The following is a 12174-nucleotide window of genomic DNA, read 5'->3' as shown; positions in this document are numbered from 1 at the left end:
AAGACCCATAGCAACACGCATGCAGACACATGCAGGCAGGCGACAAACTATACATCCTAGCTTAGTCTAATAGAGATCTTAAGAAACACTGGTCACTACCATATTATATTGTATTAAGGAATGTACTGATTTACAGTTGAATGTTTTTAATGATTATATGCTTAACGTTTACACGGGGACGACTACCCCCCGATTCTGTTACATTTGAATATTGGAGATCCTCTCCCGTGAGCGTGACCCAATTTTTGATATTTGCTGAATTTTTTATGTTCTTTGTTATCTTATATTTTCCTTCCTTTTTTTGAAATTGAACACTTTTTCTACAAAGTAACCCTCCCAACAGCTGCAATCTAGATTAGTTTGCTAAAAAAGGTTACTACTTTCTCTTTACCTTATACTCTTTAATACCCCTCTTTCTTTCCCTAATCTGCCCTCCCCCCTATCCCTCTCTCCACTACATTTCCCTCCCTACTCATACTCTCCCATCCCCTAATCCCCCCACCAACTTCTCCTAGCCCCTCCCCCTCTCTCTCTCTCTGCCCCACACCACTACCCCTTTCTTGGCCCCTTTTCCCCAGTCCCCCCCCTTTTTTTTTTTTTTTTCCTCTTCCCTTGCCCCCCCTCCACTCTCCATTGCCACACTCACATTGCTGCACAAATCCGCCTTAAATACAGCACCATGGAGCGGAGACGAAATCACGCCAAGCCCCCCCCATTTGAAATAATATCAATAAATGCCAAAGGCCTCAACATCCCCAGCAAAAGAGCTATAGCTCTCAGGGATGTATACAGGATGGGAGGGGACATAGTATTTTGGCAGGAGACCCATTTTACAACTGGTCACGAGCCACAATGGTCAAACCAGCGATACCCAATTGCATATTTTGCCTCAGGTCCTACAAAAAAAAAATGGGGTTGGGATCATGTTTGGTGCTAAAATGCCCTTCAAGCTACAACAGCAGTATACAGACCCAGAGGGCAGATTCATTCTGCTTGCGGGCTCACTATTCGGTAGACCTATTACACTAGCCAACGTGTACTGCCCTAATCGATCTCACCACCTCTTTCTTTCGGAGGTTATGCGCAAGATCACCGAGATAAAGATTGGGGTACTTTATGTAGGGGGTGATTTTAATGCTCCCATGGACTCCGCACTCGACACCTCTGATGGCCTATTCAGCACTCCCCACAAAACTCTGAAGCGAATAACGGCCATACTGGCCGAGATAGCAATCCATGATATCTGGCGCATTCACCATCCGCACCACAGAAATTACACGTTCTACTCGCACCCTCACAGAAAATATACAAGAATTGATTACATATACACTGACACTGTAGGCCTAACATACACTAAAAGCAGCAATATACACACAATCACATGGTCTGATCATGCCCCAATCAGCTGCAGAGTAGCTTGGCCGGGAACTCCACTCATGCCCTACACGTGGATACTTGACGACACCTTGCTGGATGACCCACTATTTTCCGCTGACATCAAAAAAGCGTTAATCGAATTCTTTTGCCTGAACGCTGACGATGGTATAGAGAACTCTACCATTTGGGAGGCACACAAGTGCACCATAAGAGGACTCTTAATTAGCCGAAAAGCGAATTTGAACAAGCTGAGGAGGGAGCGCTATCAGTCACTTCTGGGTCATGTTGAAAAAGCGGAACAACAGCATAAGAACAGCCCCCTTGATGGGGACAAACTTAGGCCTAGATTTGGAGTTTGGCGGTAGAAGGGCTGTTAACGCTCCGCGGGCTTTTTTCTGGCCGCACCATAAAATTAACTCTGGTATCGAGAGTTCAAACAAATGCTGCGTTAGGCTCCAAAAAAGGAGCGTAGAGCATTTTTACCGCAAATGCAACTCTCGATACCAGAGTTGCTTACGGACGCGGCCAGCCTCAAAAACGTGCTCGTGCACGATTCTCCCATAGGAAACAATGGGGCTGTTTGAGCTGAAAAAAAACCTAACACCTGCAAAAAAGCAGCGTTCAGCTCCTAACGCAGCCCCATTGTTTCCTATGGGGAAACACTTCCTACGTCTGCACCTAACACTCTAACATGTACCCCGAGTCTAAACACCCCTAACCTTACACATATTAACCCCTATTCTGCCGCCCCCGCTATCGCTGACACCTGCATATTATTATTAACCCCTAATCTTCCGCTCTGTACACCGCCGCAACCTACGTTATCCCTATGTACCCCTAATCTGCTGCCCCTAACACCGCCGACCCCTATATTACATTTATTAACCCCTAACCTGCCCCCCACAACGTCGCCGCCAGCTACGTACAATAATTAACCCCTAATCTGCCGACCGCAAAGCGCCACCACCTACGTTATCCTTATGTACCCCTAATCTGCTGCCCCTAACACCGCCGACCCCTATATTATATTTATTAACCCCTAATCTGCCCCCCTCAACGTCGCCGACACCTGCCTACACTTATTAACCCCTAATCTGCCGAGCGGACCTGAGCGCTACTATAATAAAGTTATTAACCCCTAATCCGCCTCACTAACCCTATCATAAATAGTATTAACCCCTAATCTGCCCTCCCTAACATCGCCGACACCTAACTTCAATTATTAACCCCTAATCTGACGACCGGAGCTCACCGCTACTATAATAAATGTATTAACCCCTAAAGCTAAGTCTAACACTAACACCCCCCTAAGTTAAATATAATTTACATCTAACGAAATTAATTAACTCTTATTAAATAAATTATTCCTATTTAAAGATAAATACTTACCTGTAAAATAAATCCTAATATAGCTACAATATAAATTATAATTACATTGTAGCTATTTTAGGATTTATATTTATTTTACAGGCAACTTGGTAATTATTTTAACCAGGTACAATAGCTATTAAATAGTTAAGAACTATTTAATAGTTACCTAGTTAAAATAATTACAAAATTACCTGTAAAATAAGTCCTAACCTAAGTTATAATTAAACCTAACACTACCCTATCAATAAATTAATTAAATAAACTACCTACAATTACCTACAATAAAACCTAACACTACACTATCAATAAATAAATTAAATACAATTTCTACAAATAACTACAATTACATAAACTAACTAAAGTACAAAAAATAAAAAAGAACTAAGTTACAAAAAATAAAAAAATATTTACCAACATAAGAAAAATATTACAACAATTTTAAACTAATTACACCTACTCTAAGCCCAGTAATAAAATAACAAAGACCCCCAAAATAAAAAATTCCCTACCCTATTCTAAATTAATAAATGTAAAAGCTCTTTTACCTTACCAGCCCTGAACAGGGCCCTTTGCAGGGCATGCCCCAAGAAAATCAGCTCTTTTGCCTGTAAAAAAAAACATACAATACCCCCCTCCAACATTACAACCCACCACCCACATACCCCTAATCTAACCCAAACCCCCCTTAAATAAACCTAACACTAAGCCCCTGAAGATCTTCCTACCTTGTCTTCACCATCCAGGTATCACCGATCCGTCCTGGCATCCGGTGCTGAAGAGGTCCAGAAGAGGCTCCAAAGTCTTCCTCCTATCCGGCAAGAAGAGGACATCTGGACCGGCAAATATCTTCTCCAAGCGGCATCTTCGATCTTCTTCCATCCGGTGCGGATCGGGTCCATCTTGAAGCAGCCGACGCGGATCCATCCTCTTCTTCCGTTGTCTCCCGACGAATGACGGTTCCTTTAAGGGACGTCATCCAAGATGGCGTCCCTCGAATTCCGATTGGCTGATAGGATTCTATCAGCCAATCGGAATTAAGGTAGGAATATTCTGATTGGCTGATGGAATCAGCCAATCAGAATCAAGTTCAATCCTATTGGCTTATCCAATCAGCCAATCAGATTGACCTCACATTCTATTGGCTGTTCCGATCAGCCAATAGAATGCGAGCTCAATCTGATTGGCTGATTGGATCAGCCAATAGGATTGAACTTGATTCTGATTGGCTGATTCCATCAGCCAATCAGAATATTCCTACCTTAATTCCGGGGGTTTGGGTTAGATTAGGGGTATGTGGGTGGTGGGTTGTAATGTTGGAGGGGGGTATTGTATGTTTTTTTTTTACAGGCAAAAGAGCTGATTTTCTTGGGGCATGCCCCGCAAAGGGCCCTGTTCAGGGCTGGTAAGGTAAAAGAGCTTTTACATTTATTAATTTAGAATAGGGTAGGGAATTTTTTATTTTGGGGGTCTTTGTTATTTTATTAGGGGGCTTAGAGTAGGTGTAATTAGTTTAAAATTGTTGTAATATTTTTCTTATGTTGGTAAATATTTTTTTATTTTTTGTAACTTAGTTCTTTTTTATTTTTTGTACTTTAGTTAGTTTATGTAATTGTAGTTATTTGTAGCAATTGTATTTAATTTATTTATTGATAGTGTAGTGTTAGGTTAATTGTAGGTAATTGTAGGTAGTTTATTTAATTAATTTATTGATAGGGTAGTGTTAGGTTTAATTATAACTTAGGTTAGGACTTATTTTACAGGTAATTTTGTTATTATTTTAACTAGGTAACTATTAAATAGTTCTTAACTATTTAATAGCTATTGTACCTGGTTAAAATAAATACAAAGTTGCCTGTAAAATAAATATTAATCCTAAAATAGCTATAATATAATTATAATTTATATTGTAGCTATATTAGGGTTTATTTTACAGGTAAGTATTTAGCTTTAAATAGGAATAATTTATTTAATAAGAGTTAATTAATTTCGTTAGATTTAAATTATATTTAACTTAGGGGGGTGTTAGTGTTAGGGTTAGACTTAGCTTTAGGGGTTAATCCATTTATTATAGTAGCGGTGAGCTCCGGTCGTCAGATTAGGGGTTAATAATTGAAGTTAGGTGTTGGCGATGTTAGGGAGGGCAGATTAGGGGTTAATATTATTTATGATAGGGTTAGTGAGGCGGATTAGGGGTTAATAACTTTATTATAGTAGCGCTCAGGTCCGCTCGGCAGATTAGGGGTTAATAAGTGTAGGCAGGTGTCGGCGACGTTGAGGGGGGCAGATTAGGGGTTAATAAATATAATATAGGGGTCGGCGGTGTTAGGGGCAGCAGATTAGGGGTACATAAGGATAACGTAGGTGGCGGCGCTTTGCGGTCGGCAGATTAGGGGTTAATTATTGTAAGTAGCTGGCGGCGACGTTGTGGGGGGCAGGTTAGGTGTTAATAAATGTAATACAGGGGTCGGCTGGGTTAGGGGCAGCAGATTAGGGGTACATAAGTATAACGTAGGTGGCGGTCAGAAGATTAGGGGTTAAAAAATTTTAATCGAGTGGCGGCGATGTGGGGGGACCTCGGTTTAGGGGTACATAGGTAGTTTATGGGTGTTAGTGTACTTTAGGGTACAGTAGTTAAGAGCTTTATGAACCGGCGTTAGCCCAGAAAGCTCTTAACTCCTGCTATTTTCCGGCGGCTGGAGTTTTGTCGTTAGAGCTCTAACGCTCACTTCAGAAACGACTCTAAATACCAGCGTTAGAAAGATCCCATTGAAAAGATAGGATACGCAATTGACGTAAGGGGATCTGCGGTATGGAAAAGTCGCGGCTGAAAAGTGAGCGTTAGACCCTATTTTGAGTGACTCCAAATACCGGCGGTAGCCTAAAACCAGCGTTAGGAGCCTCTAACGCTGGTTTTCACGGCTACCGCCGAACTCTAAATCTAGCCGTTAGACTTCTGACTTCTGCCAGAGCAGATTTACTGCGCTTCTTACAAGAAGACCACCAAAAAAAGGCTCTCATATTGAGGCAAACATATTTTGAGCACGGAGACAGGGCAGGGAAACTATTAGCAAGGGCTCTTGCTAGGAAAAAGGTAAAAGCGTATATCCACCACATGCAGGGGAGGGATGGGGCGGTTAAGGCAGATGGAGCTTCGATTGCAAAAATCTTTAAAGAATATTACGAATCATTGTATGACTTGCAGAGATCCTCTGGGGACGGGGCAAGCAACTCACCACCGCTGCAGACAGTGGAGGAGGTCCAGAAATATCTGGACAGTGTACACCTCCCACAGATCACAGCAGAGGAGGCAGAGGCACTGGACTCTCCCATTACCCTTGATGAAGTCAAGAAGGCCATAAAGGACTTACCCTCAGGGAAAAGCTTTGGCCTTAAATACTATAAGACGTTCATTGATGTTTTAGCGCCAGAATTAGCGGTGCTCTTTAACTTGCTGGCCCACAACCCCACACTGCCAAGCTCCATGTTAGAAGCCTTTATAGCGGTAATCCCAAAACCCGGGAAATCTCAAGACAGGCCTGAGAATTATAGGCCTATCTCGCTCTTGAACTCAGATGTTAAAATCCTGGTGAAAATTCAGGCGAACCGGCTGAATAGGCTCCTCCCGAATATTATATCAACTGACCAAGTGGGCTTCATCCCAGCCCGAGAAGCCAGGGATAACACCCTGAAAGTGCTAAAGATGGTCACACATGTGCATGTCACAGGAGCCCCACTGTTCTTGGTAGCAACGGACACTGAGAAGGCGTTTGACCGTGTGAGCTGGTTGTTCATGCGGCAAACGCTAGAGAAATTCAGTTTCGGGATGGGCTTTATAAATCGGACGATGTCCCTGTATTCCGCATCTAATGCCAGGGTCAGAGCCAACGGGATGCTGTCTGACACCTTCCAGATCAAAAACGGAACCAGACAGGGCTGTCCCCTTTCGCCTCTCCTTTTCGCCTTAACCATCGAGGTCCTGGCAGCCAAAATCAGACACAATCCTAAGATAAAGGGGTTCGTGATAGGAAGCACGGAGCACAAACTATCCAAGTATGCGGATGATGTGCTGTTAACAATCTCAGACTCAGAGAACTCCCTAGCTGAAGCAATGCTGGAATTCTCAGCGTTTGGTGCGGTTTCGAACTTCTTGCTTAACCCACAGAAGTCAGAGATTCTGAACATCACGGAACCACCGACCCTTTTCGACGCTCTCAAAAACACATGCCCCATCAAAGTAGCCACTCATCAGATCAAGTATCTAGGGGTGTTGATTACGCCTAACTTGGCGGAGATTTGTGACCTCAATTATAAAAATATCAGAGATGATATACTCAAAGATCTTGCAAACTGGAAAAAAAATCCATCTCATGGATGGGACGGGTGGGAGTGATTAAGATGAACGTGCTCACGAGGATGCTCTATGTCATGCAAGCGGTCCCACTGGCACCGCTCACACCATATGTCCAGCAGGTTCAGGCCGCTATCGAGGCCTATATCTGGAATGGTATAAAACCAAGAATCAGAAAACACACGATTTATCTACCCAGAGAAAGAGGAGGACTTGGTGTACCACTTTTGAGGGAGTACCAGGGAGCCATCTCTCTTCAGAAATTGGTTAAATGGAGTCAGGGTTCCAGCAGCAAGGCATGGATACAGATTGACAATGAGATCGTCCAAAGAGGCAACATGGGTTCCCTGGCTTGGATCTCTCCTAGTAGCCGCCCAAACCTAATTCAAAAGTATCCTATGATCAACGAAGTACTCCAAAGTTGGGATACGTTACTCAAAGCAGAATCTTGCATTTCTACGCCTGCCTCGCCCAATACCCCAGTCAGGGAGAACCCAGACGTGGGAATGGAGATAGGCCCGTTCCAGTCAGGAGCTTATTACTGTCTGGCTGACTCAGCCATATCCAATATCCTACAGCAAGAGAAGCTTAAGCCACAGACAGAGATGGCAGAGTGGAATCCGGCCTTATTTGGATCATGGTACAGAGTGGCACAAATCTCACATTTCTACAACACACATAAACACAAAACAGACATAATCAGAAACAGAACGCCCTTTGAAGCGCTCTGCACGGCATCCCAAGCACCGACTCACCTAATATCAAAGCTTTACAAACTTCTGCTCACCAAGGGAGATACACTACTCCCATCTTACGCACTTGCCTGGCAAGCGGAACTCGGACAGGAAATAGATACGAAGGATTGGATTAAAATATTTAGAAAGGCGAAAAAAGCGTCGGTCTCAATGAGACTACAGGAGACGCACTATAATTTCCTGAGTAGATGGTACTTGACTCCTAGTAGGCTCCAAAAAATATACCCAAACACCACGGGGGAGTGCTGGAGGGATTGCGGAGAGAGTGGCACATTGCTGCACATCTGGTGGACATGCCCTGCCATAGTGCCTTTCTGGAGGGAGGTGCTGGGGGAGATGAGCAGAATCCTTAAAATTCTAATACCTCCAAAACCATCTTACCTTATCTATCACGAACTCCCCAAAATAATAGGGGAAGACAAATACTTACTATTTGTGCTGATGTTCAATGGAGCTAAAGGGCTTATCCCGAAATTTTGGAAGCAACCGCAGGCCCCTGACATTCGAGAGTGGAGATCCAGAGTAATGGACCTCCTTAACCTTGAGAGATATCATTTTCTGAAAGCCGGCAAAATAGCAACGCATGAAATGATGCTACTAACCTGGGAAGGAAAGGGATTCTAATTAGTGAAATGCAATATCCTAATGGCAGACGCAGGCACCGCCCATCAGCACCGCCCTCCTTCCCTACCACCCCCCTCCCCCCCTTCCCTTTTTTTTTTTTTTTTTTTTTTTCTCTCTCACTTCTCTCCCTCTCTTCTCAAACTTCCTTCACCCCTCTCTCTGTTTTTCTGTTATTCACTGTTCATATAATCACTGCCCTTTATGGGCTAAAACACCAGGAGACAGGTTAGAGCCCAGCTGTATGACTCACGCAGGCTGGGCAATCAGACTCATAAGATATGCAAGACCTTGGTGTTTGGCTTCAGAGAATTAGATTGTTAATTAAAATCTGTGAGGATATGTCCTCGCCAAAACAAGCCCAAAATCATACATTGTGATGGACAACACTTTGAATGTAACACTGAAAGACTTATGATTACCTATATCACTGTTTGAAACTGTAACCTTTCGCAAAAATACTGCTTGTTATATGTTGTTAATTATTTCTTTTCCAATGACAATAAAGCTTGTTTTTTTGGAAAAAAAAAAAAAAAGAGAGACTGAGGGAATCAGGTGCATGAATGATTAATTAACTTGTCAGGTAAGTTGAATGCAGACACTCCCCAAACAGTATGATTTTCAGTAGCAGGGAAGGCAGTCTTAAAGGGACAGTGATATCAGGCAAGCATATGTTACAGATTGATACTTTGATGTGGTATTTTCCTGTATCATATTGATCTGTAATTTACTACCTTATTTGTGTTTTCGCTTTTAGCTGTATACAATTTTAATTGAATAAAGATATTAACATTAAAAAAGGCATGTACTATAACTAAAATATATATTGCTTAATATTGGTCTATCGTTTTTGCCATAATCGCTTCACTATATCTTTACATTGAAAAGTACATTTTTAAAACATTTATTTAATTTACTTCAAATTTTTCATTTTCTGTGCAGCTAAAATTGACTAAGTAATCCGTTGTTACCATACTCACAGAGGATTCTGGAAAATAAGATGCACAGTAAATACTTAAAGGGACATGAAACCCAAAACATTTTTTTCGTGAAACAGAGCATGCAATTTAAAAAAAAAATCCAATTTACTTCTATTGGCAAATTTGTTTATTTCTCATGGTATTCTTTGTTGATGAGATACCTAGATAGGCAGCGAGCACATGTTGGGAACACTAGTGTTCTTGCTTTTTACCAAAGGATACCAAGAGAACATTTATATTGGAAAGTTGTTTAAAGTTGCATGCTCTGAGGCCTATTTATGAAATGTCTGTCGGACCTGCGGATCAGGTCCGACAGACTTCGCTGAATGCGGAGAGCAATACGCTCTCCGTATTCAGCATTGCATGAGCTACTGGTGCAATGGTGCCCCCTGCAGACTTGCGGCCAATGGGCCGCCAGCAGGGGGTGTCAATCAACCCGATCGTACTCAGTTTTTGTGAACGCTGCTCCATAACTTGTGTTTCTGGCGAGTCTGAAGACTCGCCAGAAACACGGGCCCACAAGCTCCGTTCGGAGCTTGATAGATAGGCCCCTCTGTCTGAACCATGAAAGAAAAATGTTGTGTTTCATGTCACTTTTAGGGTTTTTCCTTTTTTTATTCTATCAAATGCTGGTGTCAACTGGATGTCTCTATAACAAATAAAATACATGGGGCTCCATTTATGAAGCAGCGGATGCTGCTACACAGGCCATCGTTTCAGGCTCTTATTTTAGGTGGCGGATTGAAATCATCTTGATACGATCTGGATGAATGACAGTCCCTGCTAGCGGCCGATTGACCGCCAGTGAGCAGGGGGCGGCATTGCACAAGCATTTCACTAGAAATGCTTGTGCAATAATAAATACTGACAGCGTATGGTGTTGGCATTTAGCGATGTTGAGCAGACATGATTCGCTGTAGCTAATCATATCCGCTCGACTGATAGTAAATCTACCCCATGGTGTCAATAATGCCAGAATACATGGAAGTTCAGTCATGTGACAAAACTGATTAAGTATACATTATTTGTGCCTCTGTTTTGAAACCTAGGTTTCACTGAAGGTATCTGAAAGAGAGTTGCTGTAAACACATCAGCACTGGAATGCAGTGGAAGTTAGCTTTCAATATGGCAGGCAGGGAATAACTTTATACTTAATACTATGTTTATAAAATGTATTTAGTATTTAAAGTACTTTTAAGCACTCTTATAACTGTGCAGACATTGACTGTGTCTCTAAGAATAACTTTATACTTAATACTATGTTTATAAAATGTATTTAGTATTTAAAGTGCTTTTAAGCACTCTTATAACTATGCAGACATTGACTGTGTCTCTGAGAAATTTGAGACTATACTGTGTAAAATGTAACTTTAATTAAAATTGAACAACAAATGGAAAATACTTAAATTGATGTAGCAATACCAGTTGCTTTACATTATATTACAAAACAACAAATTATCCCTGTATCCCTTTATTGTGAAATACAAGGAACCTTTATAGATGAGATTTATGTTTCCTCACAAATTCAGAAATGTAGTTGGCTGTATAAACTTTGGTTGTGTTTCATGTACAATTATGTGTTTCTGGACCAGTGTTCCACTCTCTGTTTAGATATGTCAGAGAACTGCAGATCCAGTACAGGCTTTCTCACAGTCACTATGCCCAGCTCATCTGAAGCTAATAATAATCCGCAGCATACTGTTTGAGGGCCTGACAATCAAATACTCGCTGGAGAGAAATCACACAAAAACTTTGAAGTTCTGTTTTCAGCATTACAAAGTAAAATATGTCTCTCTTTCACATCCAGGCCCTTGAATTGTGAGATTAATTGTTTTCAAGTTAACATTTGCCTTTATAAAATTATTTTAGGACCACACAATGCTGACGAGACATATTAGATCATCTAGCCAGAGTGGAGAGCTTTAGATCACCCAGCCCTTAGTCAGAAACCTGTGAGTGATAGAACCACTATAAGTTGTTGAACAGATAACACAAAATTTGGGTATTTATTTTGGGACCTTAAATTGTAATGTAGGTGTCTCTCCTTCACATAAAGGGCCTGATGATCAAAGATTCTTCTGCTTGGGGCTTGATGATCAAAGGATTCTCCAGCTTGGAGAGAAATTGTAGTGCAGACTTTACTGGGGCTGAACTCACTGAATGCTAAAAAGAAAAAGGGCAGAACCCATTAGCACTGTGATATCTCTCTATTCTGTATGTGAAGGAGTGATATGCCCACTGTACATAGCACTGCATGATGTGAGAGTTTTGTTACAATTACACTTTGTGTTTTATATTACTTTACATTTCAGACAAGGTCCTTTCAGTATTATTGTATTTGAGCTTTGTACTTTCTCTTTTATATTTTAGTACATTTACATTTAGATCAGGCAGTGATTTTTACAAATTCTGATTATGTTTTAAAAGTTTCTGTGTTACAATAAAAAATTAGGACCATACTGTTTATTTCTGTGGGGTCTATTTATCAAGACCGCTGCTCCATAACATGTCCACCTGCTCTGAGGCGGCGGACAGACATCGACGAAAATCAACCCGATCCAATACGATCGGGTTGATTGACACCCCCTGCTAGTGGATGATTGGCTGCAAATCTGCAGGGGGCAATATTGCACCAGCAGTTCACCAGAACTGCTGGTGCAATGATAAATGCCGACAGCATATGCTGTCGGAATTTATTGGTGTGCGGTGGACATGGTTCGCT

This window comes from Bombina bombina, chromosome 4, assembly GCF_027579735.1.
Source record: "Bombina bombina isolate aBomBom1 chromosome 4, aBomBom1.pri, whole genome shotgun sequence".
NCBI lineage: Eukaryota > Metazoa > Chordata > Amphibia > Anura > Bombinatoridae > Bombina > Bombina bombina.
Note: the sequence above shows the minus strand (reverse complement) of the source record.